The following is an 8,348-nucleotide window of genomic DNA, read 5'->3' as shown; positions in this document are numbered from 1 at the left end:
TAGATCTATTTTTATTAATCCAATCTCGACACTTTCTGTATGAGGAGAGATTTCTGTGACTGTCCTGTCGCTAGAGTGCCCACGGTGTATAGAGAGCACAAACTCAAACGAGACTTGGGAAGCCGTTAGCCGTAGTCTGGTACACCTCTATATGTGATTTGCAAAAATGACACAAGTTTAACCGGGATCATAGAAAGAGATGTGGACATTACTCCGAGTATAGTGTCCTAAAGTTGTGCCACGTTGCTTTGAGGAAAAGGGAAGCCATTCGACTGACGACAATCAACAGCGTTACCTGCTCGACTTCATGAGACACTCGTAGAGGTTTGGGATTTAACCCAAGACAACGGCGCACAGTGTGCTCATCGGCCACAGACTCTCTTCCCTTTACCGAGGCAGTTCCATCACTGTGTTTCGGACTGCCTATCTCCACATCGAGCACCACTGCATTAGCGTACCTCAATGATCTCAGTCAATTAGTGATAACTTTCTACACAATGAAAGGGCTGATTCATATTCTCCCTAAGAATGTGTCCTACTTCTTGTGGTCTCGTTGTCGTTTGTGCTCCCATGCAACGACTCCATCCTTAGGTTATTTCAAAGAAGGAAGATATCTACCTTCACGTAAAATCAGTTCAGAGTTCGGGAGTTATCCTATCTCGGGAGACACTTTTTAGCCTCTTGCAGGGCATCTAGTGGGATGTCGCAGCGGTTAAGGCAGTTGTCCCACATTAAGGACAGATGGCTTCAAATTTCCATTCTACTACCCAGAGTTAAGAATTTCTGTAGTTTCTTTTAATCACATACGACAAATGTTATAATGGTTTCATGAGAAAAGTCATGGATGCTTTGCTGCCCTATACTTGTGTAATACTAGCTTTTACAATATCTCTATCTACCACATCTTCGATTGAGGGTTAGACCATAATCTTGATATCTTCTTGAGGCGGTACCTACTGGGGAACGTGACATCAGTGGTGTTCGTTGGACTCGATAGCTGTCTGTTATTATTTTTGGGAGGCGTACAAATCACTACACCATCAGCAAATGAAATACAGCAACAAATAAAGAAATTAAAGAATAACAAGGCTTGTGGTGAAGCCATGATATAGGCTGAGTTATTAAGGAATGGAAGACCACAAGCGGAATTAAAACTACAGTTTTTAATAGAAATAATTTTGAAGACAGAAACCATACCTGCAGGTTGGGAAACAGCAAATACATGCCCCATATTTAAGAAGAATACCCCCTTGTGTGCGATAGCTACAGAGGAATTGCTTTCCTGGACGGCTCTTATAAAATGCAATCAATGTACCTCTTAAACAGGCTGATCCCAATAACTGAAATAGATCCCCTTTAGATAATTTATTCACTGTAAGACCCATAACTGAGAAAGCATAGGAATTCAGTGGAGATGTCTACATATTATTTCTAGACTTCAACTAGGCCTATGATAACACACACTGGCAGGCATTCTTAAATATAGTGAGGGCATCTGAAATACCATCAAAGCTAATCAAATTAGTTAAAATGTGTGTAGAAGAAACTTTATGTCGTATGAAGACACCTGTAGCAGAAACTGAAAATTTTAAGTGGTACACTGGGATGAGACAAAGGGAAGCCATTTCACCTATTTTATTAAATCTCATTTTTGAGAGGACTGATAGAAAATTTGCTAAAGCTCATCCATAAGGGATCCAGCTGTAGGAGGTGAAAATTACTAGACTTGCCTACGCAGATGATGTAGCATTAATAAGTAGTTCCAAAACAGAATTAATCAGAATAGTGCAAAATTATTACAAATTCGCTGAGAAAACAGGATTATGAGTTAATGAAGAAATGACAGAATATCTGGTCATAAGTAGGAAAATCCATACTGATACATCTTTGCCTGTACATGGATTTACTTTCAAGACAGTTGACCGATTCAAGTACTTACGCAGTTTTTTAGTAACAACAGTAAAACAGATATAGAAATAGATGCCCATCTATGCAACAGCGTCAAAACACTTTTAGTTTAATCAAAACCTTAAAGAAAAGATCACTTAGAACTAACTTCACAACCTGTTTTTATCCGTCGACTGTTCTAAAAATAACATTATACTGACGTGAAGTACTAATATTAAGAAAGAAAGAGAATGCTAAGAAAATTTTTTTGACCGGTACGTGACGAAAATAACGTGGCATGGAGGATAAGAAAAAAATTAAGAATTAAGAGAGCTCTACAAACACTGTAACATCGTCCAAGTGCTGAAGAAGAGAAGACTGAACTGGGAAGGCCATATAGAATGACGGGAAATAGACTACCTAGAATAGCATTCGGCAGAGCAAGAAATGGAACGAGAGGAAGACGAAGACCTAGAGTTATGTGGCGAGATAACATCCGGGGGGACACCCCTAGGATGAACACCAACACCGAATGGACAAACAGTGCACTCGCCAGAAAGAAATGGAAGTCTTAGAGCGCAGGCGTATGGTCGTTGAGGCGCTTGAGACATGTAGAGTAAAGTAAAAGTAACTTAAACTTACGTGGATGAGGATCTAACATTCTGCGTGGTGTCTGTTTGTTCTATATCGTGTCTCCCTACCACTTTCGCGCAACGACACTCTGAGCGTATTTTTTAGGGAATTGACTAGTTTGATCCTGGGACCTGTTGCTGGTAAGGAGACGCCAGACCACACATGACTTGTAGAGTTCAGAAGAGTTCAGTGAGACTAGCGATGATATAACCAAATACTTAATTATTTCAGCGTCAGCTCCACTGCACTCCCTGTAAAAGAATCTTAATACTAACTAAATTTAGTGGAAGGGGTTCAAGGCTTACCTATTTTTAGTTAGCTGGTAAAATAACGTCGAAAAAGCAGTTAAGTTTACCATTGGAAATTTTATTCTACTCACAAAACATTGTTTATAAATTGCACTATTGATAAAAGGAAATGTTTTAATACAGGATGGTAAAAACCAACTGCGCTCAACAAAAATGTGAACGAATATTCCCTGAATGGGTTTCCAAGTTCTACAATGGATCGAAGGATGACCTATTACTTATCTAACTTGTCGTAAATTACAGTGGCTGATGTGGCTTCTCAATAACTATATAACAGAAAAATCATCGCGTTTCAGATTTTTACTTCAAGTGGCAAATGTGAACACCATGAGCTTTAATTGACGATCGACACTAGTATTACGCAAAAAGGGGGTGTAACAGATGAGACTTCTGCAGTTCTGAGTGAAGCTTTATGCGCTGTTATGCGGCATCGCGTGCGTTCATTACCTTGTCGGTGTTCGTCAGGGGGCGGCGGGCAGCACAGCTCCCCTCACCTCGCCGTCTCGGAAGCAACTCTCTCTAACTTCTCCTTACTACAATTTACCGAAGTTGGTTTAAAAAAACTATCTGGCTGTGTTTTCATCTGACCAATAAGGGACTCAATGTTAACCTTAAGCTCCGCCTACAAAAATTCTGTCTATCCAATGAGAAACGTTATACTTTTCGTGGTGGGGCAATGTTTTTAAAGTTTGCAACGTAACAGAGACGCGAAAAAGTCTCAGGCTAAAACTTGCAGCTGGTGTGGTCGTTTTAGTGTTATCGTAAGATCTATACTGTTCTTCTGGAGGGCTCTATCTTTTAACATAGGCTGGGGGGTGGTCCTGACGTAACAGAGACGCGAGAAAGTCTCACGCTAAAACTTGCGGCTGGGGTAGCCCTTTTTGTGTTATTGTAAGATCTATACTGTTCTTCTGGAGGGCTCTAGCTTTTAATATGGGCTGGGGGGTGGTCCTAGCGGTTAGCTGGTGACGTGGGTGTCCGTCCCTTATCGTAGGGCCTTCCAGCTTAACATGGTTCTGCTCTCGGCTTCTGTTCTTGTTTCTCCCCTTGGAACTGCGTCTGTCTCGCGGTGTGAAGGTATGACATGCATTTAGGCATTCTTGTGTTAGTCTGTGGTATTCCATTTGCTCACTCGTTACTCATATTACTTTGGTTAATTTAATGTCACGATTTATTCGGAGCTATGTGACATACTAATGGATTTGCTTATCATGTCAGGGTTTTCATGGAAGGTGTTGGATTTGCCTGACACCTTACAAGGATACCAGGAGCGTGTTCTATAGTAGAAGATAATCCAAGCTTAAGTGTACAATGCTTCAACTATATTAATTTTTATTGTTGTTTTGAGGATGTGCGTGCATTTACTCTACTCATAGGAGAAAATCGGGGCAGTGAATATTATGCAGTGGTCATTTATTAAGGCTATAAATGTAACTACGAAATTTTGAATAATATGAATATGCCTGCAGCCAACTACGTTTCACAAAATATCCGTTACTCACCACTCACGTTACTACTTGTCATTGCGTAAAGATATTAATTTTGTTGTTTTTAAGCTCAGTTGGCCAAAAGTTAGTTACTTAAAGCCTCGAATCTGATTACAAGCTCTAGAACGTGTGGTTGGCGAGTAATTAGGTGGAGTGAAGAACGGCTGCTCGGAGAATGGAGACTGCAGTTTCGAGTGTCCACAGCAGTGTCACAGCGTGCTGCATTTCTCATTCATTGTGCGTAACGACTGATGCAACTCAGCAATGAAAAAGTTACTTTCGGGAATGCCAAAAGGCATCTCGTCATGGCATTCTACTGAGTTGCGAGTTCAGAGAAGTAGCAGAACTCCCGGTCTACATGTAATTAACGTTACAATTGCAGCCGAGAAAAGATCATGACGGACTAAGAATTTCTGAATGTGTCTCAGTTATTAGATAAAAGCCACTTCGCTGCGAAGGACTCGCTACGGGGTTGAACGCGGATGCTTGCTAATCTATTTGCAAACCAACATCCGGAAGAGAATTACGTCGCATGGACATCTTGAAGCAAGAGGCCGTTACTGACTCTTGACCTACAACAGCGTCCAGACAGTTGGCCACAAATAGTTGGACGTGGAGGACTGGAGGCATGCTAGTCACATGGCTACATGCATGTGATTAATGAGCGACGTGATGTTGACTCTAGAATTCAGGTCGCCTTTCAGGACCGTATCAAAAGCTGTACGAGGCGTATGGTGCACAGAGAATGTTTTCGTTGCGTGGAAATCGATCCTATGATTGAGATTACATGTGTGTTCAATCCGACGGGTTACACAGTACTGCTGGGCATCCAGGTTTTTTTATCTCCCCGTCAAACCGTAAAAGACCGTAATACTATTAACCCTCTTTTCCAAGACGACGATTCTCTCATCTAAATCGGACTAATCAATGTCAGCGTGAGCCACGCACGCGCTGATGTTCCGTGGACAGACACACGCGCGAGGAGAATGAATTCACGGGACTAACAAAAAGTGTCTGATAGTAAGGAATCGGAATACGAAATCTATCGACTCAGCGCGAGTCGGGCACGAATAGCGTGACAGATATAAAACATGCGAGTAACTATACAGGATGAACTACAACCCCATCGGAAAATTTCAAAGAAGTACGGAGAAAATCAAGAAAAATATGTTAGTAAACATGGGCTCTAAAAATACCTTAAGAGCTATGACCACATGTACAGTAAAGAAGATGTATTGTACGGTAGTAAAAACAAACAAGTGCTCCTACCTGTTAAGGTGCGTACTTTAGAGCCCATGTTTACTGGACATTTTTTTCTTGTGTTGATCCATACTACCAACTTTCAAAGCATGAAAAGCAAAGAGCTTTCAGTAGAAGAGATGTGTCTCAATAGCGAAGATGAATAAGTGCTCATAGCTCTTAAGGTATGCATTTTAGAGCCTATATTCAATAGTCCTTTTTGTCCTGCTTTGGTCCATACTACCACCTCTGAAAGTTTGTCTGGGGAGTTCTGGTTCACTCTGTATGTATTAGCGGATACTTAATCGGTACTCCGAGTCTCATGAAACAACCATTACTCAGGAACAAATACATGGGATTTGCAGTCTCTCTAGCTGTTTTGCTACTGCTGTGCTATTGACAGACACGTCATGAATGTTCACACTTCCCGTCCGGTACTCATTCCTGATCTCATTTGTGAGACAATCCGCGAGATCAACTTCACGTGGAGCGATTGCCCGCAAATTGTATGGGTGCGAAGCGAACGAACATGGGAGTCCGTCGCTCCATTCTGAGAACAAACGCGTAGCAGAACTCATGGATCCGGCAGTCTGCTAGTCGAATTTGACATAGAGTAGACACACGACATCCTGCGTCGATTACAGAATTAACTGCGAAATAAAAAGTATGTTTCACAGGGAACAATCCATGAAGTGATTTCAAAAACAGAACAAAACATTAAACTGAGGAACTGTACGCCATTTTCGCGTGTTCGAAGGCAATAGTCAAATAGTTCTCTTGAAAATGCTGAGAGAAGAAACGTGCTACCATGGTTCCCTAAAGACCATTTCACTGCGTGCCACCGCCAAGAGTCATAACAGCTGCCCGTGCGTGAGGGACTAACACTGACCTTCGCAAAGACATTTACTTATTAGAAACAGTTAATTAATTTAATTGGTTCTGAGCACTATGGGACTTAACATCTATGGTCATCGGACCCCTAGAACTTAGAACTACTTAAACCTAACTAACCTAAGGACATCACACAACACCCAGTCATCACGAGGTATTAGAAACAGTGCTTATGGCCTTTACCTTGTTATTAACATTTCTTCGAGATTAACTCTTGGGCGCAAGCCAAATAGCTTGGACTTCAGTAGTAGTCTTATTATGTCATAATAAGATACTCGTATGCTTCTTCGTTCCCCAAGTGAGGCAACGTAACCTTCGCAAAGGTCTTATTTTGAGCTCCGGATTTTGAAGCTGTTATACATACTACCGTATAATTTGGCTTACACAAATAAACGGAAGAGTAACTTGCAAGCGATCTCCTTAGAGAAAAATGCTTTCCGATTTTTCTCACAGACTCAATCTACCTCCCCCACTCCCCCCTCCCCCCCAGCCAAAAGCTAATTCTTCGAAGATATACTGCAATTTACCGTTAATTAATTAACTTGGAACGATCACATAAATAATGTTACAGGAAAGCGAACCAAAGACTGCGATTTATTGGCAGAAGCCTTGGAAATAAATGGTTCAAATGGCTCTGAGCACTATGGGACTTAACACCGGAGGTCATCAGTCCCCTAGAACTTAGAACTACTTAAACCTAACTAACCTAAGGACATCACTCACATCCATCACCGAGGCAGGATTCGAACCTGCGAACGTAGCGGTCGCTTTGTTCGAGACAGCCTTGGAAAATGTAACGGGTCGACTGAAAAGATTGCCTACACTACGCTTGTCCGTGCTTTTCTGGAGTGTTGCTATGCAGAATGGGGTCCTTACCAGATAGGATTGAGGGAGGACTTCGTAAGAGTTCAAAGAAGGACAACTAGTTTTGTATTGAGAATGAGATTTTCACTGTGCAGCGGAGTGTGCGCTGATATGGAACTTCCTGGCAGATTAAAACTTTGTGCCAGACCGAGACTCTAGCTCGGGACCTTTACCTTTCGCGGGCAAGTTACCAACTGAGCTACCCAAGCACGACTCACGGCCCGTCCTCACAGCTTTACTTCTGCCAGTACCTCGCCTCATACCTTCCAGACTTTATAGAAGCAGGAGAACTTCTGTAAAGTTTGGAAGGTATGAGGCGAGGTACTGGCAGAAGTAAAGCTGTGAGGACGGGGCGTGAGTTGTGCTTGGGTAGCTCAGTTGGTAGAGCACTTGCCCGCGAAAGGCAAAGGTCCCGAGTTCGAGTCTCGGCCCGGCACACAGTTTGAATCTGCCAGGAAGTTTTAGTTTTGTATTATCGTAAAACAGGGAAGAGAGGGCCTCGGAAATGATACGCCAAATGAGGTGACAATCATTGAAGCAAAGGCGTTTTTCCTAGTGGCCGTATCTTCTCCTGCAATTTCAATCACCAACTTTCTCCTCAGAATGAGGAAATATTTTGTTTGCGGCCACCTACATAGGGAGAAATGATCAACATAATAAAATATGAGAAATCGAAGCTCGCACGGAAAGACTAAAGTGTTCGTTTTTCCCGCGCCCTGTTCGAAAGTGGAACAGTAGATAAATAGCTTGAACGTTGTTCGATGAATCCTCTGCCAGGCACTTAATTGTGAATTGCAGAGTAATCACGTATATGTAGATGTAATTTATTCTTTTATTTAACCCATCTAGTATGAGTAGGAGCATGAGAACGCTCTTGCATATAACCAACCATTCTTTTTGCTGTTGAAGAAACAAATGGTTCAAATGGCTCTAAGCACTGTGGGACTTAACATCTGAGGCCATTAGTCCCCTAGACTTAGAACTAATTAAACCTAACTAACCTAAGGGAATCACACACGTCCATGCCCGAGTTAGGATT

The 8,348-nt window shown here is 42.0% G+C and overlaps 1 non-coding gene across 1 annotated transcript; it reads left to right on the top strand.

The window, feature by feature from the left end:
- The first annotated feature begins 7,671 nt into the window (after positions 1-7,671).
- Positions 7,672-7,746, top strand: Trnas-cga (transfer RNA serine (anticodon CGA)). The gene has a single exon. It is a non-coding gene; the product is annotated as a tRNA-Ser (tRNA).
- Positions 7,747-8,348: the final 602 nt, after the last annotated feature.

The sequence above is a fragment of the Schistocerca cancellata genome, chromosome 4 (genome assembly GCF_023864275.1).
Source record: "Schistocerca cancellata isolate TAMUIC-IGC-003103 chromosome 4, iqSchCanc2.1, whole genome shotgun sequence".
Taxonomy (NCBI): Eukaryota; Metazoa; Arthropoda; class Insecta; order Orthoptera; family Acrididae; genus Schistocerca; species Schistocerca cancellata.
This window is presented reverse-complemented; position numbering and strand designations above follow the sequence as displayed.